Source organism: Pinus tabuliformis, chromosome 8, assembly GCF_031772625.1.
Source record: "Pinus tabuliformis cultivar Carrire ecotype Pingquan chromosome 8, CPIR1, whole genome shotgun sequence".
Classification (NCBI taxonomy): Eukaryota; Viridiplantae; Streptophyta; class Pinopsida; order Pinales; family Pinaceae; genus Pinus; species Pinus tabuliformis.
Genome location: NC_142294.1, coordinates 431754973 through 431768986, shown reverse-complemented (window position 1 = coordinate 431768986; position 14014 = coordinate 431754973).

The following is a 14014-nucleotide window of genomic DNA, read 5'->3' as shown; positions in this document are numbered from 1 at the left end:
TTATTTATGAAAATAATGGAAATAAGGAGAAAGGGAAGTTGAAAGGTCATAGGTTGCATGTGAGGAGGAAATTGAAGGAAAATAATGGAAAATGAAGAAAATAGAGGCCTCATTAATAAAAAGGCTTCTGAGGATCAGTTGGCAAGCTCTTAGTCAGTGTAAGCTCCTGGCTCAGACTTGGTCAGTTCAGTGTTGGAACTCTCTCTCATACTCTTGGAGACTTAGATTTTTCTTGGAGCACTCTTGGTGGGTGTGGCATACTTGGATTCTTGGAGCAAGAATGCAAAGGAAGAGTAAGAAATCACAAGAGGGCATCAGGATCAACAACTACAAAAGTTTTGCTTGCAGGTACCAGGTCGCATGTTTGTTTTCCTCACTAGTTTTGGCATGCATAGCACATGCATGTGGTTTCTTGGTTATGATTTGTCATTAGCATGGAGTATTTCCTGGATTGACAATGGATTTGCGTAGCCTTGTCATTTCCTGGATAGCCATGGTGATTGTGGGTTTGCTTTCATTATTTGTTTTTGGTTGTTCTCATGTTTGCTTAACTTGGGTTGAGTTACTAGTCCTGGAAGCCCTGGTTGGACAAACGCTCTGGAAGCCCTATAACGGCTTGGGTTGAGTTACTAGTCCTGGAAGCCCTGGTTGGACAAACGCTCTGGAAGCCCTGTAACGGCTTGGGTTGAGTTACTAGTCCTGGAAGCCTTGGTTGGAAAAACGCTCTAGAAGCTCTTGGTGGGTTGAGTTACTAGTCCTCGAAGCCCTAGTTGGACAAATGCTCTTGAAGCCCTGTATAAGTTGTGGGTTGAGTTACTAGTCCTGGAAGCCTTGATTGGACAAATGCTCTGGAAGCCCTGCAAGGCTTGGATGAAGACCAATCTGATGATGGTTATGTGATGTCCGACCGTGAGGTGGAATCACTATTTGATGGGTTAAGGTGGATGGCCTCTGGAAGCCCTGGCTGATTTTTGATGATGTGTTCATGCTTGAATATGGCACGGGGTGGACTAATTGAAGAGATATTTGGCTTAACCATTCTACGATTGGGTGGAACGTGGTTGTCCCATCCTCAGTTGGATTTTGCATCATCAATTAGATGTTATTTCTCCTTGTATTTCTATGAGTATTATACTGGATTATATGTGGTTTATAAGGTTGTGATTTCATTGGTATTTTTGTCCCTATTACGCTGGTTATGTATATGTTTTATGACAACAACTATGTATGGCTCTCATTGTGTTTTTACTTGTAGATGAATGATCAATGTATCTATGACCTAATGGATGGAATGGCAATTAATGTGTTGAGGCGTGAATGCTTCATGGCGAATCTCAGATAAGTATGGGAACCCTATGCTCAGATTTGTTAATTACACCTCTAGTTTACATATTCATGATATGTTTAACAAAATGCGTGCCATGGCTAGCGAGGGTCCAGTTAAGGTCTTACACAAGTACTTTCTTTAGTACTGTCATTTCCATGTTATTTTACTATTCCGAAGAGATGGTTCAATTCTAGGCATTGACCTAGGCTTTGGACCTAAAAAAGTGGCTAAAATCCTAGGGACACTGGCACAACACTAACAAAAGGATTCTTTGGACGCTGGCAGGCAAGCATGTGAGAGTGACTCTGGGTTTCTAGACGTTGTCGTGCCTATAGCATGAGAGCGACTGAAGCTTAAGTTATCTAAAAGCTCGGTGGGACCCAAGGGCAAGATTTTTGAAGTGTTATATTGGTTCATAAGGGTCCTGAAGTTGATGTTGAATGTTTGTATGGTGTGTTTCCATTGGATCCACTTCCTTAACGTGACTTAGGAGGTCGAATCATATCGTAGTGGCCTCTCGTCGCATGTTTACCCTGGTTGGTCAGTTGCTTAGGTAGATGTGGGAGGAGGGTGTTACAGACTAATATTAAAGCATGGTTCACCCCTCGGACTGGATGGGTTGTGTGTTGGTCATGCATTCATGTTGGTTTCATATGTGTTGCTTATGCTTGTAGTTCATGTGCTTGTTGCATTTGCATGGTGTTGATCATGGTTATAGTGATGTCACCATGTGAAGGTTGATGGTTTCATCGTCATGAGTGTATGGTTGTATATGCATTTGTTATACACATCAATGTTCACATGTTTTCAAGTGCACGTGATGTGGTTAGTGTTGTCATGCATGAGGTCATGGTTTGTGTAGTTGATATGGTCATGCATTGATGACTGGATTCTAGCTAGAATGATGTGTATATGGTTTCGTACTCATGTCTTATATGTCTATATGTAGTTGTTATGCATGTATGGTCTTGGTTATAGTTATGCATGAATAGTAGGTCAAACATGTCTTGTGAAGTCATTGTATGCAATTTAGGTCATCATGATGCTATTGGTTGTTATGATGCTAATGTGTTGGCTAAGATAGAGCAGGAGATGCAAATCATCATAATGAGGTTGCAACATTAGACTTTGGGGTAAGAACAGATTGTCATATAGGTTTGCATGTTGGGCATGCAAGTAAGTAAGTTAAGGATTGTTATATGCATTAGGTTTATATACATTAGGTTTATGTACATGTCTTTTGATGTTATGGTTACGTACATGATAGATGATAGTTGATTAGTGTAGTCATATGCACATGTGTCGGATAGTCATGAATGATAGTAACCTATGTGCGTTTGCATTGTTATTATTGCTTTATTTAGATAACTTGATGATCATATTATATGTTGTTGATGAGCATGATATATAGCTTATTGTTGTAATATGCTAGTAACTTGGTGATTAGGGTTATTACATTGAGATCTTGATGTTATATGTATCATACTAAGTTGGATTGACCTATGCAGATGGTTATGGTTACGATATTCAGGTATGAACTAACACAATTGTAATATGGTGTTGTACTGATCTAGATTGACTTGCATATGTGTGAATGATAATTGTGTATGAGTTAAGATGTAAACATGTTAGTTAGTTACTATTATGGATATCATGATCTCATTTGTGCTTGAGCTACTGTGTTGTGAAGTTATATCGTGCTAACTAGATTGATTGTGTAGACAAGATAGCCTCCACTGAGATACATTAAGGTATGAGTTCGCTTATGTCATATATATGGTGCTTGATTGTTTGATTGTGTCATTTATTTGATGTTTGAGTGTTTGGTGTCTATTACGTCGTCTAGTTGATTTATTTAACATGGCATGTTTGCAAGTTGGTTGAATTTTTTATGAATTGCATAATATGAGTATGTGTTCAAATGATCTCGTTTCAAGATGATTGTACTAACACATATGTGTTGACACAGTTGATATGTACTTGAATGTAGTTGACAGTTGTAGCATTATGTCTAATGACTATGAGTTGACTATGGATTATGACATGATTGTTATTAAAATTTTATTTCAAATTGATAGATATGATTGTCTTAATATTTGGGACATGTGGTTGACATGTGTAGCAGTTGCAGGAAACATGCTTGGTATTAGCGTGACAAGGTAACACTTGATGTGTTTTAAAACTAACAGTTAGGTGATGTGACAATACATAGTAAGCCTCAATTGCAACGAGGTAACAAGTAGAAAGAAAGGAATTGGACAAGAATTCCTTTGGCTATGTTTGGAAACCCTAATTCCAAACGAATGAATGCTTTGCATATAGGAAGCCTTCATAACCTTGATTTTGTCTGAAATTATGTGGATATGTTCTAGATTCATGAACATGTACTTGACATGTATATTAGCCAATCTCTAGTTATAGGTGGATTTGCCAAGGGAATTGGAGTCCCTTAAGAGATGGTGTGGATGTGTTCAGTTGCAAGAAAAGTGCGTGGCATAGCAAGGTAAGGTAACTGATGTATTGTTATATTTATTTATGCACTGACACTTATGCGTTTTTGGCAATATGATGCAGAAGATTGCATGGCAAAGAGACTGCCATGAAATCTTGAAGAAGGTTCGGGTTGAGCATTCCTTAGAAGCAATGGGAACCATGGGGATTGAGTCATGGTGTCTGTTAAGAGTCTTGTGCTTTTGGTCTTTTGTGATTTTCTTGTGCTTGATTTGTAGTTTGTTATGTCTAGTGCATGATCATGCCCTTTGTTTTTGGTGTCATATTGTTGTTGGTTTTCATGGTTTTCTTCTTGTTTGTTTCTTGTCTTTCCTTTTATGTTTTGAGTCTTGGGAATTGGTTGAGAAAGAGGAAAGTTAATGGAGCTCGGGGAGAGTTGTGTGGTACCCGAAAGGTAATGTAAGATTCAGATGAAGCTCTGTGCATAAGTAAGCACAGCGGAAGGTAAGACTATGACAGTTGGTTGGACTGGTTTGGTCCATTGGTGTAAATGGACAGTGGCAGGATAGTCATGAGAAAGATAACATGAAAGGTGAAGTAAATGGATCTGAGGCATCAGATGCCTTGACTATGTTGGGAATGATTTCTCTCAAAGTTGTGCATGGTGTGCACAGATAAAGGGCGTTCTCTTAACCTTAACCTTATGATATTTGGTAATTATGTTGTAATCATGATTGTGTTGATGTTTATATATGTATACATGTATGTATGTATGTATGTCTTTGTCTGATAGGACCATGATTGTTTTATGCTAATGTTTATGTATATGTATGTATGTGTCCATGTATCTATGCCACTATCTGACAGGGTCATCAGGAATCGTTCTTGTGGAGGAATGATTGCTTACGTAGGCGAATGGCATAAAGAGATTCCTGGTTCATGAGGAGTCAAATGGGAAGATTATCCTGACACATCTACAAGGTCAGTATCAAGTGGTTATGAGTTGATATTATGTGATTATATTATGTCTATGTTATGGACAAGTTATACCAAGGGATGCATCAGCAGAATGAAAGCCGTGTGGTCCGTGGAATGCTAGGATAAGCATGGATGGCAGAGAGACACTAGAAGCAAGGTTACTTGGTAGAGATAGTGTGGTTTGGATGTGTGGTACTATTGTTGTGCATATGTTGTATATGTTGTACATGTTGCATATGTGTTGTTGTGTGCATGCGGTGTTATGCATATATAATGTGTGTATATGTTGTTTATGCAATGTTATGTACAGGGTTGTATAGATAGTGTTGTGTGAATGTTGCACATGTAATGTTGGGTATAGATGGTGCTATGTACAGGTTGTATATGCAGTGTTGTGTACATATTGTACAATGTGCATGATGTATATGCGGTGTTGTGTGCATATGGTGCTTTGTGCATGTTGGATATACAATGTTGTGTACAAATGATGTTACGTACATGTTGGATATGCAGTGTTATGTACAGGTGGTGTTGCGTGCATGTGTGTACATGTGGTGATGTGTACACGTTATACAAGTGGCGTTATGTGCAGGTGGTGTTGTGTACATGTCGTGCATGTGGCGCTGTGTACAGGTGGTGTCATGTACATGTCGTGTAGGTGGTACTATGTACATGTGGTATTGTGTACACATTGTATAGGTGGTGTAGTATACATGTGGAATTATGTACACATTGTGCAAGTGGTGCGGCGTACATGTGGTATTGTGTACGTGTTGTACATATGGTACTGGTGTACATGTGGTATTGTGTGTGTGTCGTACATGTTGTGTTGTGTGCATGCGGTACTATGTATGTGTATTGTGTAGTCATGGTATCGTGACATGCGTATTCCTTGTGTTGTACTTTGTGTAGTACATGTATTTTGTTGTGTTGTATGCTAGGTGTAGGTACATGTATTGTGTGGCATTGTACATTGGGTATAGATGTATGAGTTGTGTTGTATATCGGGTGTATGTGTATGCATTTGTGGTGTCGCACGTTGTGTGCGGATGCATGTCTTGTGATGTACATTGTGTACGTATACGTGTTGTGTTGTGTCATACACCAAGTGCAGGCGTATGTATTGTGTTGTGTTGTACACTAGGTGTAGGTGTATGTGTTGTATGTCAAGTGTAGATGCATGTATTGCATGGTGTGGTATGTCGTGTGTGGTTGTATCTGTGGGATGTACACTATGTGTATGTGCACATGGTTTAGGAGAAGGCACTGGATGTTTGTCTGGTGTGGAAACTGATCCAGAGTGTGTACAGAATAAAGACAAAGGTAGAAGCTAAGGGTTGATGAAAGGATAAATATCAACATTTTATTTTAGTTTTATCATGCATGTGATTTATGATTATGGTATATGATGATTATATGTGATCTATGATTCTGGTTTATAATGGTTACATGTGATTTATGATGTTGATATACGATGGTTAACCTGATGTGATATGTTTATACATGATGATTTGATCAAAGATGCTAGTTTGACTTTTTGTGACACAAAGTAAATAGAATTTCAAGTGTACCTTGTTGACGAGCCACCAATGAGGTATGATTTGAAGTTATTCCAATTATTTTGAATTTAATGGAAATTATGCTCTTGGAATAGGAATGGAAAAACATGCTCAGTTGAGTGGTCAAAATCGACTGTAATAAATTAGCAACAACAAAAGGAATTGGAACAGGCAGCAATATACTGGTAAAGAACTTCAGGAGCAAGCCCATTGTGGGACATTGGCACCCAATAGTGTCCATCGATTTCCATGAGCATGCTATGACCGATATGATGGTTTGAGGCAGGCATATGCCTTGGTTTTGTATCTTCCGATGCGAGGAAGCCTTGTCAAGGGATGGACTGCCCAAGAAGGGGGTGCTAGTGGAACTTGGAAGGTGAGTGACTACATGGAAGGGGATGACTGGATTTCCCGAGGGACATTATAACAGAGAAGGGAAGATCATATATGGATATGTTTGGGTCATTAGCATTACTAGATGGAATTAGATGCACATTATGAATGCGCCTTGGAACAATGAGCCGGTAGTTGTTCACTGAGAGGAAAAGTGGCGCGGGATTGTAGCGCTGGACATTGGATGCAGATTTGACTTTGTAGTGGATTTTGAACTTCCTAGGAAGGAGGTGAATCCTGGTATTACTTTGAGGGTGGAGGTGTGAGCCTTTGGATTCCCTTGTTGTGGATGCAGGCATCATATCATTTTATTTGTTGGTTGAGAAAATGTGCATATGTGTATATGTGTGTATTAGTGTAAATATTGTATCAAGCTGGTTTATAAAGCTCCACATACAATATGGTTATTTACTAGTTGAACCAAATGCATATGTGTATATGTGGTTATTGTAAACATTGTAATGAGTTGTGCTATAAAGCTCTAGTAAACAGTATGTTTGTTATGCAACCAACTCACAAAATAGAAGAATGAGATACATCAACGACTTCAAAAGTAGCCTCTTCGAGGGGGCAACCTCCTTTAAATTACACAAATGAATAATTCTTGGATGATACAAATGACAAGACCTCCTTTCTATATATAGGAGTCTAAGGGGTCACAATATAATCAGAGCCGACATAACAATAATAATGTAAGGGCACAACCATAACAATAATGGGCTTCTATAGGGCACAATAATAATAATAATATCAGGACAACATGGGCACAACAATAACAATACAATGACAATACCCCACAGAGAAATTGTGTGAAGAAGAATTAACCAAATTTACCTGATGTAGAGGCAATTAAAAAAGCCAGAAGGGGTAAGGTTCAGTAGTCACTAAGGGGTCTGTAAGCCTGAAACCTTGCTGCGGCATTGTAAGGGTATGACAATCCAAAGGATGACCAGCAGAAGTTTGTCATCGGCGGGAAGAGAGGGTACAAAATTCTCATCCTCCCATGTGGAATATTCAACGGTTAAGTTCTTCCACTTGATGAGATACTTTGAAATTAATCGATTTCGTAGCTGTCGAGTTCTTTTTTCAGTAACTGCTTCAGGTTCCAATATGATTTTTCATTCATCGTCAAGTTCTAACAATATTGTTTGAACTGGGAGCTTGTCACCTATAACCTTTTTTAAGCATGAAACATGGAAAACTGGGTGCACTCAGGAAGATGCAAGAAGTTCCAATTTGTATGCCATCGTAGTAATCTTTTGCAACACCTTGTACGAACCATAATACTTTGGTGATAATTTATTATCCTTCTTAGCTTTCTTGAGGGACATTTATTTGTATGGTTGTAGTCATAGAAATACTCAATCATCTACATCAAAACTTCTTTCGTTGCAATGTTGATTTGCCTATTGTTTCATTCTATTATGCGCCAAAGTGAAGTTATCCTTTAAGAGTTGGAGAACTTTTTGTTGATGCTCGATGTGATCTTTCACTGCTTAGACCTTAGAATTTTCTCTTAAATATGATGTGATGGATGGTTGATGATATCCATAAAGTGCCATAAATGGGGTCATTTTTGCTACAGTATGGAAGGAAGTGTTATACCACCATTCAGCTAGAGGCAACCATTTGACTCATTGTGTATGTTTATCAGATACAAAGCAACGAAGATATCCTTCCAAACATTTGTTCACTATCTCAGTTTTCCCATCAGATTGAGGATGATAAGATGAGCTATGAAGTAATTGAGTATCAAGACACAAAAATAATTATGTCCAAAAATTTCTAGTGAAAATAGGATCTTTGTCGCCTACAATAATCTTTGGGTTTCCATGTAGCTTTTAAATTGTTTCCATAAATGCGGTAGCAATTGTACTGGCTTTAAATGGATGAGATAATGCACAAAAGTGTGCATACTTGGTAAGTCTATCAACTAACACCATGATGACACTCCTTCCTTTGGACTTGGGTAAACCTGTGATAAAATCCATTGAAACCTTCTCCCAACGTTGACATGGAATGGATAAAGGTTGTAATAGACCTAGGGTCTTAATTGTCTCAACTTTATTTTTTTGGCAAACCAAACATTCTGCCACAAACTTTTGAATATCATATTTAAGGCCATCCCAAAAAAATTCCTTCTTAACCTCATGGTAAGTTTTTAAAAATCCTGAATGCCCTCCTAAGGGACATATGTGAAATTCCATAAGAATCTTTTGTTTGAGTTCGGAATTCTTATAGAGGTATAAGCGATATTTGTACCATAACGAATCATTTTTCCAGCTAAATATATCAGATGTACCAATTGTTATGCAACCAGCTCACAAAATAGAAGAATGAGATAGATCAACGACTTCAAAAGTAGCCTCTTCGAGGGGGCAACCTCCTTTAAATTACACAAATGAACAATTCTTGGATGATATAAATGACAAGGCCTCCTTTCTATATATAAGGGTCTAAGGGGTCACAATATAATCGGAGCTGACATAACAATAATAATGTAAGGGCACAACCATGGCAATAGTGGGCTTCTATGGGGCACAATAATAATAATATGGGGACAACATGGGCACAACAATAATAATAAGGGGCTACAATGACAATAATAACAAGGGAATACACTAGTATTATAGGGACCTAACAATATTTGTCATGTTTCATCAGTGATCATTGTAAATACTGCACGAGCTATGCTATAAAGCTCCATAAGCAATATGTTTTGTTTTTAATAGTCTTGTTGGTTATAAGTGTCATTGAAAACCGAGGACGGTGTTCCCAAAGGGGGAGGGTTTTGTAACAAGCCTAGTTAAAAACTCATGTAAAAATATATAAGACCACGAATAGTGAGACATGTATTCCAAGATGAATGGTGGGGGAAACATCCTATTGGGTGTTAATTCAATTTATTATGGCTAAGGAAATTGGCAAAGGTAATGGCTAAGGCTTTGGAAAGGCATGAGACATTAATTGCCATTTTATTTATGAAAATAATGGAAATTAGGATAAAAGGAAGGTGAAAGGTAACAGGTTGCATGTGAGGAGGAAATTGAAGGAAAATAATAGAAAATGAAGAAAATAGAGGCCTCATTAATAAAAACGCCTATGAGGATCAGTTGGCAAGATCTTAGTCAGTGTAAGCTCTTGGCTAATACTTGGTCAGTTTAGTGTTGGAGCTCTCTCTCATTATTTTCTCTCTCATACTCTTGGAGACTTAGATTTTTCTTGGAGCACTCTTGGTGGGTGTGGTATACTTGGATTCTTGGAGCAAGAAGGAAAAGGAAGAGCAGGAAAGCGCAAGAGGGCATCGGGATCAACAACTACAACAATTTTGCTTGCAGGTACCGAGTTGCATGTATGTTTTCCTCACTAGTTTTGGCATGCATGGCACATGCATGTGGTTTCTTGGTTATGATCTGTCACTGGCATGGAGGATTGCCTGGATTGACAATGGATTTGCCTAGCCTTGCCATTTCCTGGATAGCCATGGTGATTTTAGGTTTACTTTCATTGTTTGTTTTTGGTTGGTTCTCATGTTTCCTTAGCTTGGGTTGAGTTACTAGTCTTGGAAGCCCTGGTTGGACAAACGCTCTGGAAGCCCTGTAACAACTTGGGTTGAGTTACTAGTCCTAAAAGCCTTGGTTGGACAAACGCTTTGGAAGCCCTTGGTGGGTTGATTTACTAGTCCTTGAAGCCCTAGTTGGACAAACGCACTAGAAGCCCCGTATAAGTTGTGGGTTGAGTTACTAGTCCTGGAAGCCTTGGTTGGACAAACGCTATGGAAGCCCAGGAAGGCTTGGATGGAGACCAATCTGATGATGGTTATGTGATGTCTGATTGTGAGGTGGAATCACTGTTTGATGGGTTGAGGTGGATGGCCTTTGGAAGCCCTGGATGAGTTTTGATTAATGTGTTCTATGAGATTCCACATTCATGCTTGGAATATGGCACGGGGGTGAATGGCTAAAGAGCGATTTGACTTAGCCATTTTAAGGTTGGGTGGAACGTAGAATGTTGGCATTATGATACATATGTTGTACTTGATGGCAACCCACTCATCTCAGATAATAAATTATAATGTAGAGAAAAGTTCACGCACTTATATGCAGAGAAAAGTTCATGCACTTATATGCAGAGAAAAGTTTATTTTATGTAGAGAAAAGTTCACGCACTTATATGCAGAGAAAAGTTTATTTCATGTAGAGAAAAGTTCACGCACTTTTATGCAGAGAAAAGTTTATTTCATGTAGAGAAAAGTTCACGCACTTTTATGCAGAGAAAAGTTTATTTCATGTAGAGAAAAGTTCACGCACTTTTATGCAGAGAAAAGTTTATTTCATGTAGAGAAAAAGTTCACGCACTTTCATGCAAGGAAAAGCGCGTATATGTTGGAGAACTTACCTTTGGTCCATGGTAGTTAGTCCTTGGTATTTGAACCTATGGTTTTGGACCATGATACCTCGTCAGAAGTGTTGATCCCAAGTATTGGGTTCGTGGTATTGGTTTATTATGGTTTTGGTCTGTGGTATTGCATGTAGAGAAAAAGTTCACGCACTTTCATGCACGGAAAAGCGCGTATATGTTGGAGAACTTACCTTTGGTCCATGGTAGTTAGTCCTTGGTATTTGAACCTATGGTTTTGGATCATGGTACCTCGTCAGAAGTGTTGATCCCAAGTATTGGGTTCGTGGTATTGGTTTATTATGGTTTTGGTCCGTGGTATTGCATCCAAAAGTGATGATCTCACGCACTTTCATGGTTGGTTCATGGTATTAGTCCAGCAGTTTTTTGATCCTATGGTTTTGGACCGTGGTATTGTGGAAGGCCTAAGACTATAAAATAGGAAGGAGATCATTTGGCAAAGGATCATCGAATGAATTGAATATCTAATAAGTGCTAGATCTGAAACATTTGTGATTGGGTTATGGTGCAGATATGGATCTGAATGAAGGAGGAACCTTAGCGCATAAAGAAGGATAATTTCTATTGATGGGTCATAATCTTTATGCTTGAGTAATAGTATCTTTGTATGATTTTGATCTGTTATATGAGGCGCATGCTTGATCTATAAATCTGACAATCTGGGTAAATTAGTGTCTGAATATTTGAAAGAAGGAATTATCCTTTATAGATTTGCACGCAGGTTTCAGGTTGTTGAAGTAGCGTATATCTTTAAATTATGATCTAGCTGCCTCTGTCTATTGCTGCAGTATTCTGGGTTCAGAATTTGGTGTGTGGTTACTGTTACTGTGTTCTGGGTACAGCTGTCAGAGAAGTGTTTACTTGATTCAATGCTAATTGGGAAAAGGAGATTGTTTGATGCAGATATACTTGATGATTGATTGATGTTCATGGATCCAGTTTGAAAATTTATGAAAAGTGGTCCTTGAAAGAAAAGAAGTAGGGGGTTGTAACTCCCTTCCAGGAGAGAGAGTTGTGGCTCTCTGCAGGTTGCAGCCTGCGTACTGGTAAAGGACTGCACCAGTACAAAATCATTGTAAAAGGAATTTCTAATTGAAAGAAGATAGAGACATATTGCAGCAGGTGGTTTTCACCCACATTGGGTTTCCACCTTATATCTGGTGTTCTTTGATGTGACTATCTGTTTTTCTTGTTCATGCTCATTATTTTATGGTACTGACATATAATAATTCAAAGTATAAATATATTGAAAAAGAATTAGATAATACTGATTCACCCCCCCTCTCAGTATTATTTCCAACAATTGGCATCACAGCAGGTCCTTCTGAAGAAGCTTGATCGCTTGAAGGAAGATCTAACATCATGAGCAACTACGAGAGGGAAGCATCAATCAGGCCACCGATTTTTGATGGAACAAACTTCGTATATTGGAAGGTAAGAGTTACTGCCTATCTTCAATCTTTGGGCACAGAAGTATGGGACATTATAGAAACAGGGTATACTTTTCCATCAGCTACTCCTACAGATTCAGCTGAGAAGAAGAAATATGAAACAAATGCAAAGGCGGTTAATACTCTTCTAGGATGTCTATCTCAATCTCAATTCGTGAAGGTTATGCAATATAAATCCGCAAAAGAAATATGGGACAAGATTGTTTTGAGCTACAAAGGAGATGAACAGGTAAAACGTGCAAAACTTCAAACCCTCAGGATTTAGTATGAGAATCTAAGAATGTATAATGATGAAAGTGTGGCTAACTATTTCCTTCGGGTAGATGAGATTGTTAATTGTATGAAAAACTTGGGTGAAGAAATAAAAGAGGCTGTTGTGGTTGAAAAAGTCCTAAGATCATTGTCCCCCAAGTTTGAATCTAAAGTGTCTGCAATAGAAGAAAAGGAAAATCTACGAATTCTTACTATGTCTCAGCTACACGGAATTCTAACTGCTTACGAAATGAGAAAAGGAGGTCCATCAGATAGGAGAGAAGTTGCTTTTAAGGCTTCAGGCAAAGGAGACTACTATGAATCAAGTCACGTGCCAGAAGAAGAAGAAGAATCAAATTTTGTCAGAAATCTTCAACGGGGTACTGGAAGGTTCAGAGGTAAGCTACCGTTTAAATGTTTTGCTTGTGGAAGAGTAGGTCATTATGCTGCCAAATGTCCTCATAAGGATAAGATTGACAAAGGAAAGGAACCTGCCAGATGGAACAAGAAACAGAATGCAAATAAGAAAAGCTACTACACTCATGAAGACAGTGATGGTCTATCAAGTAGTGATGAAGATGAATGAAGTAATGACTATAAACTTTTAATGGCATTTGAAGTTGATGATTACATGGATGCTATAGATGTGGATAGTTTTTATGAAGAGATTTCTAGACTTAAGACATGTATAGAAGAAAAGAATATGATCATTGATACTCTACAATTTCAAATTGATGAAAAAGAAAAATATCTTGAAAAGTTAGAAGGTGAAATTGTTGGCCTTAGAAAAGAAATTGAGAAAACAAAGGCTATTAATCTTAAGTTTGTCAAAGGATCTGAAACTCTGGATGAGATCATCAATGTACAGCGTTCTCCGTTAAACAAGACAGGTCTGGGGTATAATGGAGAAACATCTCAAGCATCCACCTCAAAGAGTTATCTTGATGCAGCAAGAAGGAATGAGCAAAAGCACAATGGAGATCACCAGGTAAAGCAGGGACGAATTACATCAAGAACTAACAAAGACTACCAAGTAAACCAGGGGCAATCTGTCTTAAGGGTGAACAAAAGCTACAACCAGCCACAGGTAAAATCTTCTCAATTTGCTTCAAGAATGGATGACAATAAGAATTACAATCATTTGGGTGGTAGATTTGATAACCGCAGAAGTTTCTTCAATGGCC